Here is a 12,114-nt window from a genome sequence, read left to right as displayed (position 1 = left end):
AGTGTTTGTGCTTTGCTGCTTGGATACTTTTATTGATGAAGTACTGCATACTATTAAATTATCATTTCATGCTACTTATGTTAATGGGCAGAAGAGCATGGCAGTTTATTATTACTTTCATTTATAGCTGATTAATGAGTATTGTTGATAGCATTCGTTCCTTTCTTAAGGAGGGTGGAGAGGTGTGAGATTTCAATTTGAAAGATTTTGTTCTGTTCCTTTATAGATCTAGAGTCTGAAAAAAGAAAAAAGAGAAAAGCAGAGAAAAAAGGACTGAGTGAAAGGATGGGGATAGCTGTGTTAGACAAGCTGAGATAATGTTGTAATAATAACTGTTTTATGTGTCTATGCATATGGTGCTGAGCAGAATGCATTGAATCCCCTTAACAGTTATGTCTTTATGTGTGCAGTCCCCCTACAGTTAATAATCTATTGTACCTGCTCTTCAAGACACTTGGCTATTGAGTGCATTACTAAATAGCACAATGTGTAGCCATTTAATGAGGCTGAGTAATTCTATTATCTCTTCATACTATTTATTCACCACCTGCATATTTTTCACTTCTGCTACAGATAAGGTTAACAAAATTAATTCTTCCATCAGAGGCTGATAATCCTGTCATCTGTGCATGTGTGACATGCATGTGTTGGAGATTCACGGATCCCTATCCTGTGTTTTATATATATCGTACTATACTTGAAACAGTCAGAATACAGCAAAATAATTACTGTAGAAATACTATACAGAATACTGTATAGAATACAGAATAGCCACAAAATGACATCTTACCTGCCATAATATTGATTTGCAGAAAGGATGAAAGGACTTTATCTCCTTTTGACCACATGCAAAACTAGAACTTAGGGCCTGTTGTACATTAGGTGAAGACTTTTGTGCCATGGTAGAAAAGAAAGTGAAAAGCACCAAAGGCAGACCAAGTGATTGGCACAAATGCTGTAGCAGTACCACAGTTCCACACTGAATGAACCTGCTAAGTATTGAAACTGGTACATTAGGCCAAATAAAGCATATAAATCCTTTCTAACAGCCTTTCACACTTTTTGAACCCTTCCAATGTCATTCTTCCCCACCAGCCCATGAAACTCAAAGTTCACAACTGAACTTTTTTTTGCATTGTGTTGAAATAACTATGGCAGCCGTGTTTAACAGATGTCATATGAAGAGCATAACACACACATGTCACTACACAAACACTGTCACAAACAGCATTGTCCTAATATATTCATTAGACACTGATGATGAAAGAAGAAGGTTGAAGATCTGTTAAGGGTAAAAATGAGAATGGCACTCTGATTGTCTCTCTTGATTTGGCATGGAGATCTCTGCTATCTACCAAAGTGTTCCTCCAGGCAATTGGTAAACCAAAGCAAGAAAAAAAATTAAGATAAAGTACTAATTATTGTTGCTGGTATTTTTATGGTGTTTCACTGAACTGTCCTCTGCCATCAGATTTCCACAGTGGGCACAAAGCATTGATTCCTATAGCTGTATACATGAATGAATAGGAAAATAGTAAATGACAAGTAATTTGTGAAAGTGGCAGAGAAAAAACGTGTAGAAACCTGTTGTTGGGTCTGTTGAATTTCAAACTTCTGCTGCTGACTTGCCCCACCAGCCATAGCTTTAACACAATTCAAATTGCTCATCACACAGATATGGTACCATCCCTTATCTCCTTCCCCACATGGACTGAGTATGGGTGCCAACAAAATGCTTTGTGTTGTCTTAAGATTTACGTAGGCTTTTGCTCAGTAGGATGCAACACTGATATCCCTTGACCTCTGCCATACATTTATAAGCACAGACTGTCTTCCTGAAGTCTGTTATAAAATGATGGACCAGCTGCTTCAGGCCACCAGAGCAGTGCTAACAGACCACAGCCTAAAACCACCACACCACAGCACACCCCAAACAAAACCATGCAAACCTGAAAACATCACTCATGGCATCAAGGTTATTGGTAATCCCATATATACAGATACCCTCTGTTTCTCAAGGATAGCTAGCTCAGGGACACCGAAGCTTTAAGTGTCATCAAAAAAGTATCCTTCTGCTTTAGCTAACTGAAAAATTACATTGATGCAGAAAAAAGAAACCTGAAAAGCCAGCTGACATGAATGACTCTTTCTCCTCCACATCTCAGGGTTTCTCTCTTAATTTTATGGTGTCCTTTTTGTTTGGCTAGTCTTTGAATTAAAGAGCCACTGAACTTAAAAAGCATCTTTCTCTCTCTCTGTCCTCTCACTGCTTGTCCCTGAGTGCAATATTCGACTTCCTAGTGTGTGAGAAGCTGAGCTGGATCCCCTCATTACTAAATGGGCAGGTCAGCATTGCCCTTGGAGGAGGCTGCCAGGCTTGGCTGCAGCAGTAGGGAAGGACAGGGTGGCAGAGTGAGTTTCTACCAGGGAGTGTATTCCTAGCTCCAGCTGGTTGGCAGACCCTAGGGCACAGTTGCATGTGGTGTTTTAAAGCAAGAGAGAGATCTGGTATAGTGCTATAAATGAGTGATGGATCTGCATATTAGAGGAGATAATGTGAGGACTTGCTCTTGATGTACTTAGAGACATTTTGTGTCTTGTAAAGTCTGCATTAATTAGTATGTGTTATTCTAATCCTCCTTACAAGAGTTTCAGGTCAACTCCCCACAGAAAGATTCAGAGAATTTGGTCTTGCCTAGAACATGAGAGTCCCACATTCACATTCAAATGGAAATCATTGAGATCTAATGACCTTCTGTTTTCTCTGACCTAGCATAAGGGAGGTACAGACACTGAAATAGATGTACACTCTATGTCACCATTTTGGAAGACTTAACAGGATTCATCTATTGTCCTATGAGAAATTTTCGAAGTCGAGAAGTAGATGCTGTTGTTTCCCTCTTCCTATATCCACAGTAGTTATTTCATCAAGAAGTCTACTTAGTTGTGACCAGCCTCTAGCTGTCCATAAACCATTGTAGGTAAATCCTAAATCAGCCTATTCACCCTCCTTTTACACTTAATCTATTACCCTTTTAAGGAAATGCAAGTAGGAAATGATCTTGTGGAGGCAGCAAATGGAGCATAACAAGCTTAATGTTGCCCCAACAGTTTAATATTACTTATGCAATTGGCTAACCTCAGTTCCTGTTAGAGGTTTTACCATTTCGGTTCTATCACCTAACACAGCACCACTAGAAAAACAGTCGCAGCACCACATGAAACAGTAGAGCAAATGCTTCAATACCACAATGCATGTATAATCCACCAAGAAAAATATCATTTTTAATCAAATTATGAACATATGGACATAAGCAGTCTTAACTTGTGCGTTCTGACACCTGTCCAGTTACTCTATTTGCAAGCAAATGAACCCAGATTTAGTAAGTTATCTAAACATTATGCATTATTTTAGGCACATTACTAATCTTTGTGGTCTTCCTGAGTTATGAATGAATTTAAATTTAGGAACAAACTGTAGTTAATTTCTGAATCTCAGTCTTTTTCTTGTCTCAGATGCTATTCATCCAACCATAACTGTCCTTAGGAAAATAAAGTAGCCACTGTGAAGCACTGAAAAGTCTTGACTAGTCCTTGAGCAGAAAGATGATGTTGTAAAGGAGTTAAAAAGGAATAACTTCTAGACTGAGTCAAACAACATGAGGGCTCTGAAAAAAAATTTCTCACCACAGTAACTTTCAGAAAATTGCACTAAAAGAGATGCACATAGGTTTCTTTTAAACTAAAGAGACACTTATCATGTCTCTCTTGTTTAAATTAAGTGAAAATCTGAGATATGCACAGCATAAATGAGGGAAGCATATGGCCCTTGCTTGGTAATTTAAAGGGTAATTTGGTTAAGAAATTGAGAGTAGTTCAGACCAGAATACTATTATGTAATATCAATGCAAAGCAGAACCCTCCTCAGATAATCAGGACCTTTTCTTCTGACACATTTTTATACTTCATCATTCATTTCCCTTGTTTCTCACACTTCTTAATTGTGGTTTTAAAATATGTTCAGCTTTTCAACAGAGGAAATAGTACTTCATTTAAAAAAATATATAGTTATAAGGGATTAACCTATACAAAGGAAAGATGTGGAAGCTTTTTCTGTTCAGTTTCAATCAACAGATAATTCAAGCAAAGAAACAGTCATTTTATTCTAAAAAAATATTCTAAGTTTTACTATTTTGTACTTACCTACAAGGGCATAGACTCAAAAGCTTTCACAGTATAGGATTTTTGCCTGTGAAAAACTAGACTTGCAGCCACTCCAGGAAAGTCAGTAAGAGTGTAGTGGCATATCTTTAAAACCCTTCTCCAGAATGGCAGAGCAAGGACTTGTCTGTAGTAAATGGAAAATTGTGCAGGTTACTTCTATTATGGGACTGCTTTCTCTAAACTTTTAACCAGATATACATATACTTCCCGGTGAAATTTAGTCAAAACTGTTCTGTATCTGTGTTTTTTCTCATGAGCAACTCTTTGAACTAATAACACTGTGACTGCAGAGATAATCATAGTGTATCCAGAAAGATATTGCCTTCTTACTTGAGTCAGTGTAATTTTTATGTTATTTTTATTATATGCTTACAATCAGTGTAAGCAAGAGGAATTTAATGCCTAGTACTTAATGATATGCATCTAGTTCACTGAAATCCTTAAGTACCTGCATGACTGCCAGATCATAAGTAGTTCCAAGGGAATCATGTATTTAAATGTTGAATATAGTCAGGAACCTTGTATCACCTAAAATTTTTTTGTACTTTGCTGGATAATCCATGATATAGTAAATTACATGAGTGCATGCTTAACTGTCTCTCTTTTTGTCAAATTGTGCAAACATGTGAAAGCATCCTGAAATTCAGTCCACATTTTAGTGACTTACTGAATTTGGTTCCAAAACATGCAGATTTATGCAAGGATTTTTGACTAAAGACAGGTCTATTCTGCTGTCTTCAGATAAAGCTGAAGCTTTCTGAAAGCTGAATTTATGCTTCACTGATGTGACTAGGCACTTCTAGGAAAGCCAGTGATTTTACTTCAGTGTTAGGCTACCATCAAGTCAGAGTCAGCCCCAAAAGATTTTTGAGATTCATGTATGTATATGCAGGTGAACATGCAGAGAAATGAATATCTACAGTAGGAACCCCACATAATGTTCCTAAGGAGTTTTTCTGTCCAGAAATAGGAAGAATATTTGCCATATGCAGATATATTGCAAATTACCTTTCATTTTTAAAAGACAAAAAAGAGAGCCAATTTTATTATTTCAGAATTAAAAGCATCAAGAGTTTTTTCATGGGAAAAATCGTAAGCTAGTTAAGAGTTAAAAAGTATGTATCGTAACCTTTGAAACTTTCCCCAAAGCTGCACAACTACTGATGGGGTGACATAAAAAGCCATTTCCCTTATAATGAGATACCAAGCAGATCTGTCTTCTTTTAAAACCTGGCATTTAAAAATACATTTCCTTCTATTATGTACTGGCCTAACCTGCACAGGCTGTTTCTTGTGACATATTACCAGAGCAGATGTTTTAGACAACCTGCTGGCACAACTGCAAAGAATGAACAATGTTTTTTGTTTTTCTGTTTTAATTTTAACAAAGTATTGCAAAAGTTTCTTTTCCAGTATTTTAACAAAGGTTTATCCAAGGATTTCTCTATGTAAATTGCTTATTATTTTTCGCCTACTGTGCAACTGAGTAGTGTAATATGAAGAAATGGGCAAAAAATGGACACCCTGATGACTTTTTTTCACAGGACATCTGCTCACCTTACCCAGATCTTTTGCAGCCAATTTGTCTAAGACCATATGGATGAGATCAAATTTGAAGAGAACTAGGGGGAGGGGAGAATGCAGAGGAAAAAGCAGGGGCTATAAAAGAAGGATAAAGGAAAGGATAAGAAAGAGGTGAGTTCGAGAACAAGCATTTTAAAGAAGCAACACCCTGCTCCACCCCCTAACCCCCCCACCCCCCGAGAAAAAGATTACATACAGAAAATAAGAAACTAGAAAGTTATAATATGATTTTTTGTTATTTCATATCAGCTCCACGTTAAAACTTTGTTTTGTTACTGAATAACAAGCTACTTTGTTCAGACCAGCAATTGCAGTCTCTCTACTGTCATGACCTTTCCTATAGCTTAATAACAGGATCTCAAACTGAATCTGTTTAATATTTCATTAAAATGTTTAAAATATAAATACAGAACATTATGTTACAGAATATATCTGTACTTTTTTACCAAGAGATGGTATATTTCTGTATTCATGAAGAAATGACCTTCAGGATTCGGAAGAAGGTCTTCTCTGTTTTATACCATCCTATTCCATTTTATCAGTTTTTTCAGGCTGTATGGAAATATGAAATTCATCTCATCATCTCTAACAAATGTATGATCAATCAGGGAGATGCAAAATCATCTAATGTTTGTATTAGGTTGCTGGCACAACCAATCACCCCTAATGACTTAGTAATGCTACTGTAAGCTGTGCATATGCTCAAGTATTTTCATTTGTGTTTCTGATATTTATTTTTACATGGCTATAGTCCTAATCCTTGGATAGTTACGTGGGTTCTTAAACTGAAACAACTTTGACTTCCATGGCCTAGCTGCAAACCTAAAGCTAAACATGTGCATCACTGTTTGTAGAACCAGAACATGCTTTTATTTAAGCTGTATAATAGATGTAACAGCTGTGTAAAAGAAGAACAATCAAGCAATATTTTGACAGAAAAGGAAGGTGTTACCAGGCAGGATTAATGAGAAGATCAATGCAGAGGTCTCAGATTCCCATTGAAGTCAGGATCAGGCTGTTGGTAGGGCACGAGAAATGTCAGATGATTTGACATTATTTTGCAGGTAATTAAATAGTGCAAAGATATGTTACATCAGTTTGCAATTGCCTTTTGTTAAAACTGATCCAACAGTTACCAGCACTCAGCCACTGCACAGCCCTGTGTTAAGCTGCAGTAATGTCTTTGTCTGACACCTGAAATAAAGCTCTTGATTTTGGTTGTGGAAGAAAGAAAACCTAAAGTTCTCAAAGCAGAAACTACCTACCAAAGCATGTAGCTTTGTTTCATAAACATACTCTTGCTACTATCAATGTCACCTATTAAATCAATTAGACAACTGGACAATTTAATATTGAAGGACTGGCCAATATAACTGCCAAATATGTTGTAGAATTAAATGAATCTACTGGAAGATTTCCCATTAGAAAGTGTGATGGTGGCCTGGCCTACCAAACAAGATGTGTAGGAGAACTGTTGGCAATTACATAATTTGCTGAGCTGATTTTCTGATTCATTCTACTTTATGAAGAAAAGCAGAAAAATGGACAAAGTGATGTTTCAGGCTTCTCACCACTGTACTTATTTCAACTGTTTGCCAGCCATTTTTCACCAGTCTGGTTTTGCACTTGTTAACATCAACACAAACTGGTAGCAGAGGGAAATGTCTCCGACACAGGTCTGCTCCTTCACAAAAACTATTAAAGACAAGGATCTTTTGCCAAGGGAGAAATCCTGTTTCAGTCTTTGCATTCAAGATCCAAACCTCTTTCAACCAATACCCTCTTTTAGTTGCAAGTTCAGGGTTATGACAGCACTTTCTTTGGGGCTGGCTCAGGACAAGCTTCCACAGACTTCAGCAGCAGCAGCAGCTTCAGCTCTTCCTGCCCACTTTTGTCCCTGCTGCTTCTCATCTTCTGTTCCTGCACTGCCCTCTCTGTTAGGGGAGCATAGCTGGCAGGCCATGTGGTAAGCCAGTTCAGAAACTGAAACAGGTCAAAAATACTCAGATATTTTTAACAGATACCAGTTCTCTGGTCTGGTTCACTGCAGAGCCCCACAAATGGTTGTTCTGACACAACTGAGGAGGCATCTGGGGCCAGAAACAAGCAGCTGAAAGTGGGGAGTGAACCAGAATCCACTGAGCTGGTGTTGATGCTGATAGAAACGACCCTTGAAAAAGGCTTTCCTCTCTGCCTGTCTCTGTCTCTCCAGCCCTGTTCTCATATCCAAAGCAGCACCCAGGAAAAACCCCTCTTCAAAGGGCACGTGAATTCCAAATTGCATTTGCCTTTGTTCTTCAGTAAAAGCATCTGCCTAACTGTTTTTTAGAGCTAGCTGAAAAGGGCTGTGAAGAACTAAATTCAGGTTATACAAGAATGCTTCAAGAAAATTAAATAACAATTATATCAGGGCTGTCTTTGATTTGGCAGAAAAAAGGACAGTTTTGTTATCTAGGCTTCATACATGTTCATTACATATATTGCAAACATAGGTTTAGATGACTGTATAGTCAATACATTTTGCAGAGTATGATATAATAAATTGTGCTTTTTCTAATAAGAAAAAGAAGTGCCGTTAACCAAATACAGTATGTTATACACACTATACATGATCAAATGAGCAAACAGGGAATACGGTCCCAACAGTGTGATACTTTCTAGTAAAACAAAGTCAGGAGAATTTCACAAGTAACCCGTCTAGCTGTAGGGGAAACTTAGGCTAAACAGTGTTTTGGGCAACTGTAACAACTGAGGGGATTGTAACAGCTGTGTTCAGACTGGAAAAAATTTCTTTATCATGTGATAAATTCACAGAGGGTGTACAAGTGGAATATACTAAACCTTGTGGGAGCTTTGACTCCTTTTCATCTATGCACACTTTTAAAGGAGAATTTAGGGAACAAAATAGCACATTAGTTAATTAGTTGGGGGAGTTTCTTCTTTCTCCCACAAAGAATAATTTCTGAGAGTTGCAAAGTTAATAATGAAGTACTGTATTCACATTCTTAAAAAGAGGGTGGTAGAGGATGCTATATACTTATATAGCACTAATAGATTAAGTGAGAGAAAAACAAAACACCTCCAGACATTCTGTGCAAAAATACAGGACTGGTGTGTTTAACAGGTCTTTTGAACATAGAAAACATTTCACTGCATAACTAGGTATGATGGTAGGAAACAGAAAGTCAGTTTTTTCCTCCAAACACTCATTTTATAGCCCCAAAGTACCCTCATGAAAACAGTTTTGCATCTAATATTACTTTCTTTAGATCTTCTGCACTAAATAATTGTATATTTTAGAAATAGAGAAGGAAGATGGGGTAAAAACTTACTGATGTCAGTGGCAGCTCCCCTATTTGCTTGAAAGGACTCAAGATAAGCAGACCCTTAATTAACATTTTGAAAGTGCGAACTTCGGCTCCCACACACCTCCACTCCTTCGTGGACACCATGCTTTTGAAGAACATTACCTTCCACCTCCTTTTTTCATCCAACAGATGCCAGTTTTGCCTCGTCAGCCCGCACAGCCCCACCTACAATCCTCGCTTTTTGTTTAAACCAATATTGTCTGTAATGGGTTTAAACCCGTTAAAGCCAAAGCGTTCTGCCCTAGTTGGGCTCCATGGCTCACTAGTCATGCTTTTTGTACTGTTAAGGTGAACCCACTGATCCAACACCTGGAAGAGGTATGAATGGTTCAAAATGTGGCAATTGAGAATGTATTTCTTTCAAGCGTTCACCTCAGGAGCCAAGATGTGGACAGAATTTAACTGATTTGCATAAAGTTGTTTTGGAAAGTATCTGCCCATTCTGTGCAGGAAGGAACTGCAGCTCAATGAAGTGTTAGGGAATAACCTATGATTCTGCTCAGAAAACAGCTGCTGCTGTTGGACACCAAGAAAACATAAGCAGAATGACAAGAGATGCTGGTGAAATAAAAGTGACTGAAATGTTCTGAAATTCAATGTAAATTGTATGTGAATAAAAAAAGATAATTTGGGGGCTTAGGGATAAAAGGAGGTCAAGCATTACTTTCTGAATATTTGTTAAGGATTAAAGCAGCGTTTTTTCCACAATGGTAACATTGCCCCCTCATACTGTTCTAGCAAATAATTCAAACTACAAAATGACTTCTGAAAGTGGCAACCAGATTTTCTGGCTAGAAGGTAGACAGCTAGCATTTGCAAGGTCCATCCCAGGTTTTTGTCACTTCTGGTTGCTAGTGTTGGAATATTTTTTCATTAAATGATTTTTCATAATGGTAGAAACTATTACTGTGGTTACAAGAAGCTAGAAGGAAGATAGATAGATAGGTAGGTAAATGAAAGTGTTAGTTGGTAATCATATAGTGAATCTGTATTGTCTCTTTGTTCCTGCCTACCTACAGCCAGAAATAGCTTATTAATACTGCATGGAGAAAAGCTGCTGATGTTTATATCTACTCCATCTGATACGAAGAGGCTTTAAAGCTGGACTTTTCATATCCCAGATGAGTAGCCAGAGCCTGTGTCTGCCTTAAATGGTACAGAGGGGTGCATGCCGAAGGACCCAAATTCAGGTTACTGAAGAAGGCTTAAACTCTTTAAGCCTTTTCTACACCTGTACCCAAGTATGTGACTATCAGGCTTCCTCAGCTGTTTTGGGTCTTTGTTTAGGTTTGGGTTTGTGTATTTTTTGGGGAGTGGGGGTGGGTAGGGTGAAGAAATATCTAGTTTCTGTGGAATTTGTCAAAATAGAAATAGTATGATACAGTTTCCTCTTGTTTTCTGTAGTCAGGAGAGCTGCCAAAAATGAGCTGACAGAAGTACAGCACTGTCTTCTCCCTACATATGTCTTGGATCATGAAGCATTGCAACATTTAAGCTTCAGAATGGTGCTTGAAGAGTATGCTTCACAGGGACACGAGCATGTAAGTAGGATGACTTAATTTTAGTGCATATGTATGCGTATCTTTCCTCCCTTGTGAGCAGTCTTTCATTAAAGGGAATTATTAGGTTCTTATTATTTATACGTTGTTTTCCATTGCTTAGGGAGGTTTTTCCATAATCTTCCTCACACTCTGAAGGATTTTAAAATAACTTTCTGTCCATTAAGTAATTGGCTTAGCGCAAGAAATAGAGAATGAAAGAAATCATGTGTACAGGAGACTCTCTGCTGATTTTTCTGCTTTTTAAATTCAAACAACAGTTTTTCCTGGCCCCATCGTTGTTTAAAAGCTTTTGAAGGTTTTTGGCTGGGAAACAAAACAAAGCTGACAACAAAAAAAGAGCTATAGAATATGTTTTAAGCTAATGGAGCGTCCCCAGGAAGCTTGTTCTAAATAGACTCTTCACAGAGGCAGCAGCAGGGATGGGGAGAACCTCTGTCCATCTCCCCATACACAGTTGGGTTTGCATGATAGATTTTAAGCTGATAGGTGATAAGCTGAAGAAGGGTGCTATTGACCAATTACGTGCTATTGGTTCTACATATGATCACAACGACTTGGTTTTAATCCAAAGGAAAAGGCAGAGCCCAGAACAGAACATCTAATTTTTTTTTTCAAAATTTGTATCAGACACAACCTTATCACCTTATTCACGTGCAGTAGTACTTAGCTCCTGCAAACCAGTGGACTTTCATGTAGTGAGATAACAGAAGAAAGACTGCAAAATAGAAAACAAGTTGCTGAAAAAGGTATTTCTGCCATCACCATACATGAATGTACCTCCCTTACTGTCCAAAGTGTAACTGAATGTTGAGAACACCCTGTATGGGGAAGGTGTTATGCCACAGACAGCTTGTGTCTTTGTGTAACTGTTTTGCTTCCACATTAACACAGTATTTGCCTAGACATGTTAGGTTTGGGTCCTCAGCAATCACTTGCATGAACACGGATTCAGTATTTTCAACCAACACATTGCATCTTAATTGTATTAAGACCAGCAATGCACTAATCTGACCATGGTATTTTCTATCTGGATGCTATGTTTGAAGGTTATTCTGTGTAACATTAATCAAAATGCATGTACTATGAGGAGAAAGAAATTAATATGTGGGTTCATGGATGTTGGGATAGAGCCCTTGAGTCTGTAAAATACAGAGGGCAATTTGTTGTTATTTTAGGTGTTCTAAAAGAAAACAAGAAAACAGCATGTATTGACTATAAAAGCCATTTGGGAATTTTCCAATGGAATATTTTTGTCTGAAAATGCAGATTTAACGGGGTTACAGAACATGTCGTTTCAATGATAATTTCATCACATACTCAGATACTCTCATTTACATTCAGAATAAATGTGATGTTAAGAAACAACAAGTCTTAAC

This window comes from Falco punctatus (assembly GCF_963210335.1).
Source record: "Falco punctatus genome assembly, chromosome: 3".
In the NCBI taxonomy this organism is placed as follows: Eukaryota; Metazoa; Chordata; class Aves; order Falconiformes; family Falconidae; genus Falco; species Falco punctatus.
Note: the sequence above shows the minus strand (reverse complement) of the source record.